Source organism: Amblyomma maculatum, chromosome 1, assembly GCF_055883805.1.
Source record: "Amblyomma maculatum isolate TAMU_Amacu chromosome 1, ASM5588380v1, whole genome shotgun sequence".
NCBI lineage: Eukaryota > Metazoa > Arthropoda > Arachnida > Ixodida > Ixodidae > Amblyomma > Amblyomma maculatum.
The window spans coordinates 31,773,190-31,783,638 of NC_139344.1; the positions used below are offsets into that span (position 1 = coordinate 31,773,190).

The 10,449-nt window shown below is 49.9% G+C and overlaps 1 pseudogene; it reads right to left on the reverse strand.

Annotated features, from left to right (window-relative positions):
• Positions 1-7,450: 7,450 nt before the first annotated feature.
• On the reverse strand, positions 7,451-8,311 carry LOC146202079 (E3 SUMO-protein ligase ZBED1-like; annotated as a pseudogene).
• Positions 8,312-10,449: the final 2,138 nt, after the last annotated feature.

A 10,449-nucleotide genomic window follows, 5' to 3' on the forward strand; every position in this document is an offset into this window, starting at 1 on the left:
ACGTCATCCTGCGAACAGCATGGAAGAGCCTGTAGTGATCCTGTTTTAGCTAACTGGCTGCTGTCTTTTGCGCCCGCAGAGCTGTCAGCTAGTGGACATCTGAATGCATAAAAAGTGCTTATGTGAGGCTTGCTTGTTAAGATATAAGTTCTGTGCAGAATGCGTGTTTTGTACAAAAGAGCCTATCAACAATTATGTTTGACGATGTAGGCGAAAACCGAGAAATTCGATCTTCTCGCCACTGCTATCAAAATTAGAAGGACGCCGCTCTTATAATTTGCATGAGAAGCAGCTTTTTTTCTAGTGTATGTACACATAAGTTCATAGCAAGAACTCACCAGGCTATCACTTTCGCGATCGCGTCTGCATGCAATGCATGCTGTACTAAACACATGAAGAGAATGCACGTAACACAGCGTTTCCCGCTGCCTGCCGCCCCTCCCAAGTCGTCTGCTCCACTAGGGCTACGCATGCTATATGTCGGCAGCTTTGCATGGCCAAAGATCCTGAACTGTGCCCTCGCCGCCGTTGAGCGGGCAAGAAAACAAATAGAGAATGCCATGCCCAGATGCATTATCTCAAACGGTGATCTTTTTTGTAGTAGCCTCCGGCAAAAAATGATTTATTCAGCAGGCAAAAGGATGGGGTCAAAAACATTTGAACTGCCGTGAGTCTTAGAATAAACTCTCCATCAACCCTGTGGTCAGCGAACAAAAGAAATTGCTGAATGTGTTGCATTCAGACTGCCATTTCACAGGCGGTTAAGGGAGTGGTATGGCAGGGGGCAGACGGGGAGGTTAGGGAGAGGAGGTGTGGCAGGGCTCTCAGAGGAGGCAGGAATGTCAGAGGTGGCAAGGCGGAAAAGTCCAGGCAAGACAGCCGGGTCAGGTAGGACGGACAGGCCAGGCAGGACGGTCAGAACAGACAGGACAGGCAGAGGAAGCAGGGTTGGCAAGTCAGGCAGGGCGGCAAAACTGGCTGGGCGGGTATGTGATGGAGGGTAGGCTAGGCAGGATAGACTGAGCGGACAGAGAAGACGGGACGGGCAGGTCAGGTAGGACAGGCGGCGAGGGTGGGCGTGAAGAGAAGCAGGGCAGGAAGGCCAGGCAGGGCGGGCAGGCCACTTAGGACAGGCAGGGAGGGTAGAACGGGCAGGTCAGGCAGGCAGGACAGGCAGGACAGGCTGGACAGGACAGACTGGGTGGGCAGAGGAGACAGGACTAGCAGGCCAGGCAGCACAGGCGGGGAGGGTGGGCGTGAAGAGAAGCAGGGCAGGAAGGTCGGGCAGGGCGGGCGAATGTGGCAAGGCGGGCAGGTCACACAGGCCAGGCAGGGCAGGATCAGTAGGTAGAGCGGACAGGTCAGGCAGGGCAGTCCGGCCAAGCAGGACAAAGCAGAGCCGGTAGAGGAGACAAGACGGGCTAGCCAGGCAGGACAGACGAGAAGCAGGACAGGCAGGTCAGCAGGACAGACGAGATGGGCGGAGGAGGCAGGATGGGCAGGGCGGGTAGGGAGAGATGAAAAAACAACAGGGGCAGGCCAAGGAGGACAGTCCTGGCGGGCAGACAGGCAGGATGAGCAGACCAGGCAGGGCAGAACGATGACTCTGGGAAGCCAGGACAGGCAGGGCGGGCGGTCAGGATGGGTACGACAGGCACTAGTGGCATCCAGGTCTCTGCATATGGACAGTAATAATGTTAAGATCAGCTTATCCCTAAAATGCTGCTACGTGGCTATTGACCACGAGCGAATGTGGTAGCATCACAAACATGTATAAGTGAATCTGACTGGCCCAAGTCGCCCTTACCTTTCGTAGAGGTGCAAATATTTTTGTGAAATGGAGTATAATGCACATATGGGCTAGTCGGCGTTACATTGTGTCTTAAAGGTATTAATTTTGGTATTTATTATTCACATTTCGGCCAGCTTTTAGGCGCATGTTTCAGCACGCAGCTCTGGATGTTTTTTGGCTCATGTTGTATACCGGGTATGAATTAGCGTTTTTTTTTGCGATATGTGTAGTCAAAAGTTGTAAGTCGATCCCTGATATATTGCACTCGAAGAGGATCGCGAAATAGTTCGATATATTGGTAATATGATATATAAAATATGCCAGGAGATGAGGTCCTTCATAACAAACGGTGCACACACATAGAGGTATGCTTCCTGCAGCAATGTGGTCGCCTCAGGCGAGGTGCCCCGCGCGCCGCATATACGCGCACTAGCGTGCCGAGCGTCACCTCGCATCAGGCGCCAAAAAGTGCAGCGCATCCCTACGTACCATTCAGTCAGCTATGCATTCGGTCCCCACACGACTAACGGTTCCATTGAACTTTGAATTTCTTCTATTACTTCAGTGTCGGGTTGGAAACAAGCTTGCCAGAGACAAGGCCGCTGTGCGTTAGCGCTGTCGAGAGGCGTCCATGGTTGCGCAGCCGACATGGCTCGGCGCGCGAAAAATAATGGTAGACGTGTCATTAGGACAAGCGCACCTTGCAGCGACGTGTCAAAAAAGTTCGATATATCCAATATTCCGCTGATCAGGAGTCCGATAAACGCGAACACGACTCCAATACTCTTGCCGTGGAGTTTCAAAGGGATGCTCTAGGAGTTCGATATAAGCAATAATACGGTATAGGTGGGCTGGATATATCGAGGATTTGACTGTATAGACTTTATCTTAGTCTTTTGTCGGTATGAGCATACAATCTGGCAGTTATTTAATCGAAAATGCGCTTGAATTACTGAGAACACACCTGTATTTGTGGTTGGTAGAATAAAATGCTGCCGGCAGTAAAAAGGTAATGGAAGGTACACTTTAAAAAACCGGAAAGCGAAGTTTGTTTCTAAAAGATGGTTCACCTTGTTATATCTCTGTTTTGTACTGCATAGGGCATCATGGGATCTGTGCGCTTGAAGCCCATGAGGTCAATGCTGCTTAACCTACTTAGTAGCTAAACCATGAAAGTTATTGTTGTTGCTTATGCACGGTTTCGAGTTCCCATGCAGTGGGGAAACCTGCTTAACCTAATCAATTACCCAATCCCTATTTTATATGAGCGGGATGACAGTGATTGAACAACGCTGCCACTGGCACTTGACGTTTAGTGGCGAGATGAAGACTCTAATGGCGAATTTGAGTAGGAGAGCAGGTGCACTCGAGAGCACTTCGAAAGTGCTCCCAGACAACGGGCGCCCTCTAGTGGGAGAGCAGGAGTAGAATCACTGGCTTCCAATGGTAGAGGGGGAGGGCTTTTCTTCCGCTGAGGGTATCCAAGTGCACTCTCGGCTGCTCTCGTCTAAAGCGAGTGTAGAGGAAGTCACATGGCATAAACGTCATATCCGCGCCATATTTTTTTGAAGCGAAAAGCTTGGCTACGCTAGTCAACACCGCGCTTCGCGTGAGCCGGCTTATGTCGGAGCACGAGTGGCATCACGCACGGCGCACAGGAAGGGAAAGGCACAGTATCTGTCACACTTGTTTCTCTGGACACCTAAACCGCACCATAAAGAAGGGAGGAAGGAGTGAAAGTGGATAGAGAGAAAGAGGAGCCGCAAGGAGGGCTACAGAGTAATTTCAACCGCCTGTGGATCTTTAACATGTGCTGACATCGGACATCACACGGACGCCTCTTTGTTCCGCCTCCATCGAAACGCAGCCGCCGCGGTCGGGTTCGAACCCAGGTACTCCGGCACAATAGTAAGATTAGTTTTTGAAGCGAAGAGCTTCATTATGCTAGTCAACACCGATCCAGAAGTGGTAGCTTGGGAGTTGGCTAAAAAGCAGCGAAGATATGAAAAGCGCAAGGCCAGACGAGCGGCTTTTCGCTTCGAGATATTCAGGCTTAACCTTAGCTAAACCACAGCTAATTTTTTTTTTTCTCTTGAGTCTGCGATGCTCAAATTGGCGGCTGCCATTTGATACTGCCACCTAGCGTTGCCAGGTGGCGCACGGTTCTCGGACTCGTGCTCGGCCTCGGACTCGTGCTAGCGTTCTGCGGCCACGTTCGCTGACTGGGCTTGACTGTGCTTGCCTGGATCCAGGAATCTGGACCGTTCCTCTCCGATGACTGTGTGACTTTCCTTGAGAACTACGTGACAGCTTGGTGGAGGTGCGGGGTATAACTAGCCCATGCAAGAAACCCCTCCAGGCAGCCTTTCCACGAGCCCTGCACCGATTGACACCCCGGTACACCACTTCAGTCGGAGGCTCCAAGGACTCCCTCCGGAGCTTGCACCATCAGAGACCGCTATGACAGAACCCGCTGTTGTTCCTACGCAAGCAGCCGGCGTTACGGCAGCCCACTATACCTTGCAGACGCCGAGGGTTCCCAAGTCGTTTCACGGGAACCTTTCGAGGATGTGGAGGACTGGTTCGTTCACTTGGAACGTGTGGCTGCCTGCAACCAGTGGGACGACGCCGCGAAACTGCAAAATGTGTATTTCAGCCTCGAGGATGGAGCGCGCACCTGGTTTGAAAACCACGAGGACACCATGGCGAGAGTTCCGCCGTCGCCTCCTGAAGGCCTACACCAGCGTTGATCGTCGCGAACGAGCGGAGCGTGCCATCTACTCCCGCGCCCAGCTTCCGAACGAAAGCGTACAGATGTACGTCGAGGACGTGACGCGCCTCTTCAGATGAGCTGGTTTAGCTATGTCCGATCGAGAAAAAGAAACTCCATCAATTAATGCGTGGAGTTGAGGAGCAGCTCTTCGCGGGCCTCGCGAGCAACCCACCAACGACCGTGGCTGCGTTCCTCACCGAGGCCACAACGATGGAAAAGGTTCTTCAACAGCGTTCCACCACCTACGACCGGCCCGTGCATGCTACTGCCATCACAGTATCATTTACTCATGTCGGACACCACCCCGATGAACTGCGTGAACTTATTCGTGCGATTGTGCATGAAAAGCTGCAGAAAGTGTGCACCTCATCGCAGCCTGCGTTCCGCTCCATCTCAGCTCTTGTCCGCGAGGAGGTGCAACAGGCATTCCAGGGCCCTACTCCTGCGATCGACACGCCAACCTTGTCTGATGCCTACCACCGTTCCACGTACGCCGACATTACACGGCGTCTTGCTCCCGCTTCGCCGTCACCCGCTCCCGTTCCGCCGCCACCCATTCACGCCGCGCCTCTAACCTCGCTCCCATCAGTGCAGCCGGTGCAGTACTTGATGATCAAAGAACGCCTTTTCGGAAGGCTGTCATATGGCGCCCACCTAACAGGCGGCTACTCTGCTTTCACTGCGGGGAGCTGGGCCATCTTTATCGGGGTTGTTTTTACCGACGCCTCGGCCTGCAGGGCTTCCGAGGCCCCGTGTCGGTCAGCGCCCTCCGGAAATCGAGAACTTCCTTGCGGACTAACAATGTACTCCTGCCCGTCCGGCAGAGACAGTCGCGCTCAGCGTCACTGAGGTGCTCTTCCCCGACCCCTGACGACATCTCGTCAGAGGCACAAGGTCGATTCCCTAGCCCTCGCAGAGAACATTGAAACCAGTGACCTTCGGGGGCGAGGTCGCTGGGAGGCGCTGTGCTGAAGACTTCTCGTTGCCGCAGCTGCAACCCGACCAAGAAACGACGACGCCCGCACCCGAATTAAGTAACCGTGGTTCTTTGGACATTCCTGTGGTAATCGACGGTTGCAAAGTCAATGCGTTAGTGGACACATCGCCGATTACTCTATTTTAAGTGCACGGTTAAAGACTGTCCTGAAAAAAGTGATTACCCCTTGGCCTGGAGTGCACCTCAGAACTGTCGGTGGTCCTCTCGTTACACCCAAGGGTATGTGCACTGCTCGTGTTGAGATAAGCCAGTCCACGTTCGTCGCTAGTTTCATCGTGCTGTGCGAATGCTCTCGGGATCTCATCAACGGCATTGACTTTCTGCGGGAATTTGGTGCAGTTATCGACCTCCGGAACCAAACTGTCACGTTTTCAACAGAACCAGCTGCGAACTCAATAACGCCAGCCACTGCAGTGCCGCTCTTCGCATTTCCTCAGACTGTGTCACGCTTCCGCCAAGAAGCAGTGTTTTGGTTCACGTCGCTAGTGCCGAATATCCCGACGCCGACGCAGTCGCCGAACCTAACCGGTCGCTCCTTCTCACTCAAGGCATTTGCGTCGCTTGCAGCTTGCTTACGGTTCGCGGTGGCCGGTCTACATTCCTTGTCACCAATATTTCTCCGGAACAGCGGCAGCTTTTTCCTGGAACTGCCATCGCTTCCGCTGACGCTGTAGTCAATGTTCCACCAGTTCCACTCTGTTTTGCGTCCGCGGCAGCTGCCACTGACGACCCTCCACCGAGCGTCCCTGACAACCAACCCCTCGTGGGCATAGACATCAACTGCAATCTGTCCGAAGGCAAGTGCCGGGCTCTAGAGCAACTGCTACTGGAGTCTGAACGGTGCTTCGCATCTTCATCGAAAGTTCGTCAAATGCCCCTCGCAACACCGGGTCATTACTCATGACGACGTTCGCCCAATCCGCCAGCAGCCTTACCGCGTTTCTACCAAAGAACGGGAAGTTATCCATTCGCAAGTGCAGGAGATGCTTGAAGATGGTGTTGTTCAACCTTCCCAAAGCCCGCGGTTCCTCTCCGATGACTGTGTGACTTTCCCTGAGAACTACGTGACAGTTGTGTGACTTGCCTTGAGAACTACGTGAACGTTGTGCGCCTTTCCTTGAGAACTACGTGACAATATAAAAAACATTTGATATAACCTACTATCAGCAGTACTCATTTCGTGTAATTTATGATCACGTTTGGTGGAATGAAATAAATAATTTATTTCTGCAACGAAAGTGCCGAATTACGTCCATCAATAAATTCATACAAGTAACCTTTCAAATCCAACCAACTAATTCGGTGCTTGATATTTTTATTGTTAAATCACAAAATGCAAACATAAATTTGAAGCCGCACAGTTCCGCACACTTGTTACGGCTTCCTATCCACTATGAATGAACAATTAACAGTTTGTAAGCCACGCATTCTGGTGAAGGAACACAAGCATGTAAACTTCCTTGCCCTTCAGCCTGCTCCTCCTTTCTGAAATTATATGCCCAGCCGCTGAGAATACGCGTTCTGCCGGTACCGAATTTGCTGGAACGCACAAGCACTTCCTAACCACTTCAGAGAGCGGGTTGTGGAGCATTGCCAAGACCTCCAGAATTCTAAAGAGTTGCTCGTCCTATCCTGTGGATGAAACTCGAGGTACTGGCCAACCATTCGCTCGGCGTTGGAGGTCGCGCTTGTGGGCTCCTTTTGCTGTCTCTCAAGGAACCCGCAGAATTGGGCATCCTGCCGCAGTTTCGTTTAAAACCGTCTGCTATCTAGATGATTCAACTACAGGATCAGCCGGGCTTTCCGACAATCGCTGACTTATTTCACCAATCAAACAAGCGCTCCCGCGGTTTGCGTTTGCTCTGATCGAAACCGCTCGCTCTTTTAATCATGGGTCCAGTAGTGTTGCAAGGTACGTTAACTGCCTTTCTTCATAAGTGTCCATTCTTTTATGCAAGGAGGAGATGCACTCTCGAAAAACTACTTTGCCAACTTCTGTTTTTAGCACAGGCTAGATGCGCTCTTCCAGCACTTCTGAAATACCGCAATCTACAGGATGAAATGGTGGTGTACGCATCTCCAGAATCTAATTTTGTGGCCTCCTCGAATGACTCCAGTATTTCCACAACATCCTCAATAAGATTTATATCCTCTGCTGCTAACGGGCTTGGTGCCCGTGGTAACTTCGAAAGTGTTAAGGTTAGCGCTTCTCCAACCTCCAAAATCATTTTTTTTTGCATATAAAATACGCTGTCCCACCGTGTTGGTGTCTTCTGCTTGAGCTTTAGCGCCGGAACCTTGCCGACACGCTCTTGCTCTTCTCGGAGCTTGGCAGTGGCGATGCAGCTGGATCTCACGAGCCCCACAATGTTCTTGCATTTAAGCAGCACGGCTGCTAGTTCTTCAGTGCTTTTTAGCCTATCCTGAGCAGTGAGGTTTAGTGTATGAGCAAGACATGGTAGGTGCTCGAGACCTAGCAGTCGGGCTGCAAGAACCATCCTCTTATCGTTGTCTGTGACGAGAACAACGATTGCCTTACGAATACCCCAGTCTTTATACACCTCTCCAATGGCATCGGCAACGTTTTGTGCAGTGTGTGCTCCCTGAAAAAAAAAATTGTTGTAGAGAGCACCGCAGACCGCATAGTTGTGCCTTGCAGAAAATGGCACGTAGCTGTTGTGTAGTTCTCAGCCGGGCATGATATCCAAATGTCTGCTGTTATGACACAATGGCTTGTCGACGTCAGCATAACACGTACGCAATCTCGCCTTGGTACTCTCGTATAAGTTCGGCAAAATAACATCAGAAAGCTGCGTTCGGCTTGACAGCTCGTACCTTGGATCTAGCGCGTAGCAGAAATCTTGAAATCCTCCACTCTCGCTATCATTAGGGCTTAATTCTGCACAAGCTTACTTGGCCCAACCGCCAGTTGGTACTGTTATTAAAGCAGCAGCTATGCTACAAAGAGGACGGATCTCGGCAATAAAAGTTTTCATAATCGGCAAGCATACCCGCTGAACTGTTAATTTCAACCGATTTCGACTTAGAGGCAGACACGCCAAACGGTGCGTCTCGGGTCGTTGCTGCCAGCACAACTAGGAAGTTTGCGACACTTAACGCTATCCAGCAACTTATATCTAGGGTACAGATGTGTTGAAACAAAATGACATCACCAGCGTGGCGAAAATTGCACCGCGCGGCTGGCACTGCACCGTGCTTTGCGAGCAGGATTGGCAATTTTGTAATCGGTGAAGTCGTAACCGCGGCGCCGAGCGTTGTTGTCGGGCGCGCGTATTGCCTTTCCCCGAAAACTGCAGCAACGGAAGTGCCGGGTGCGTCACTCAGAAATAAAACACAACCTTAAGTTTTGTTCGAGCATGAAGCGCAGTACGGAAACTAAAATAATATTAATGAAATAGTTTTATGAATTAAAATTACTTACTGTAAAGAGCGTAATACATCGATGGCGTCCGTCGAGCCATCTTTGCGACGTTGAATAAGTCAACATGAAATATTGCCGCTGCGTAAATCTTTAAAGAAACTTTAAAGCATGTTAAAAGGCGATTGTTGCTGAGAGCTGTGTCTGAACGCAACCTAAAGGGAACATACCCTCACCGAAGAGAGTAATTGATTACGGTGAAGGTAATTGAATAGAGTAACCGTTTTCATACCGTAACATCCTGGCTGCGTTCGCGGCTGGTTTTGCTGCTATTAAGAACAAAAAAAAACATGGTATTACGCAACCTAAAGGGAAACATACCCCAGGAAATATGGCCGTAATTTATTTGAATGTTGTGAATTTTAAAAAATATAAAATTGTATCTACAGGAATCGAACACATGTCTTACGATTAATCAGGTACGTGCTGTTAATCCATTCTTTCACAGAAGCGACGGGTAGTGGGGTCTTTAAATGCGCTCTTATTTGTTTTGATTCAACGTACTAAAGATGGCGGGACGGACGCAATTGGCATGATCAGAGGATTACTGCACGCAGTTTTAATCCAGCAAACCAATTTATTGCGTATGCATTTTGGTTTATGCACAGCAATGTATACTGAAAAAACATATAGCTTTATTGATTTCTTTTTTGATGTGTTTTATTTATAGTGGCGCCACCTGGCAATTCCGTTGCTGCAGTTTTCAGGGAATGACAATACGCGTCGGGCGCTCCGGAAACATGTCACTACTGGTAATGTTTTTTCAACTCGACTGAACATCTGCAGATCGTGGTGAAGCGCAGACTGCGGTAATGGAGAGTCCTGTCATATTTACCACCACCATTATACCATGCACTCAGGGAACCAAGTTTTGCTGCAATGAGTTCGCATGGTTGACTTTATTCTATCGATAGCACTACAAAAAATACTACTGATAGTACTATCGATAGCGCTGTCGAAAAAACTTTTTACGGATAATCAATAGCGCTATCGATAGACTATCGAAATTACTATCGATAGTACTCGATAGCTTTTTGACCATCGATAGTTCGATAGTGACCCAACTATCGACAGTATCGATAGTACTGTTGATAGTTCTGCATCACTAGGTGACAGTCGCTACCGTGCTAGATAGGTAGACAATCATTAACATCCCCTTTTTAACGTTGTGATGAGAGTGTCACCTAGCTTGTAATACAATGAGTGCTCAATATTTTTTAATTAATGATTATTTGCTCTTCACATTCAAAGCCTACTCTTCTGACTTTTTCCATCAATCCTCAATTTGCCTCTTCCTTGCCTACACTGTTGCGTAACTTAGCACGTCATGACTGTCCCGAAGCTCCAGTGCTTCTCGAATCCCTGCGTCGGCATCGTGCACGGGTAGTTTGAAGTTTGTGAAATTCTGTAATAATATGGTCTATCGTTTCCTGCATGTAGCAGCAGCA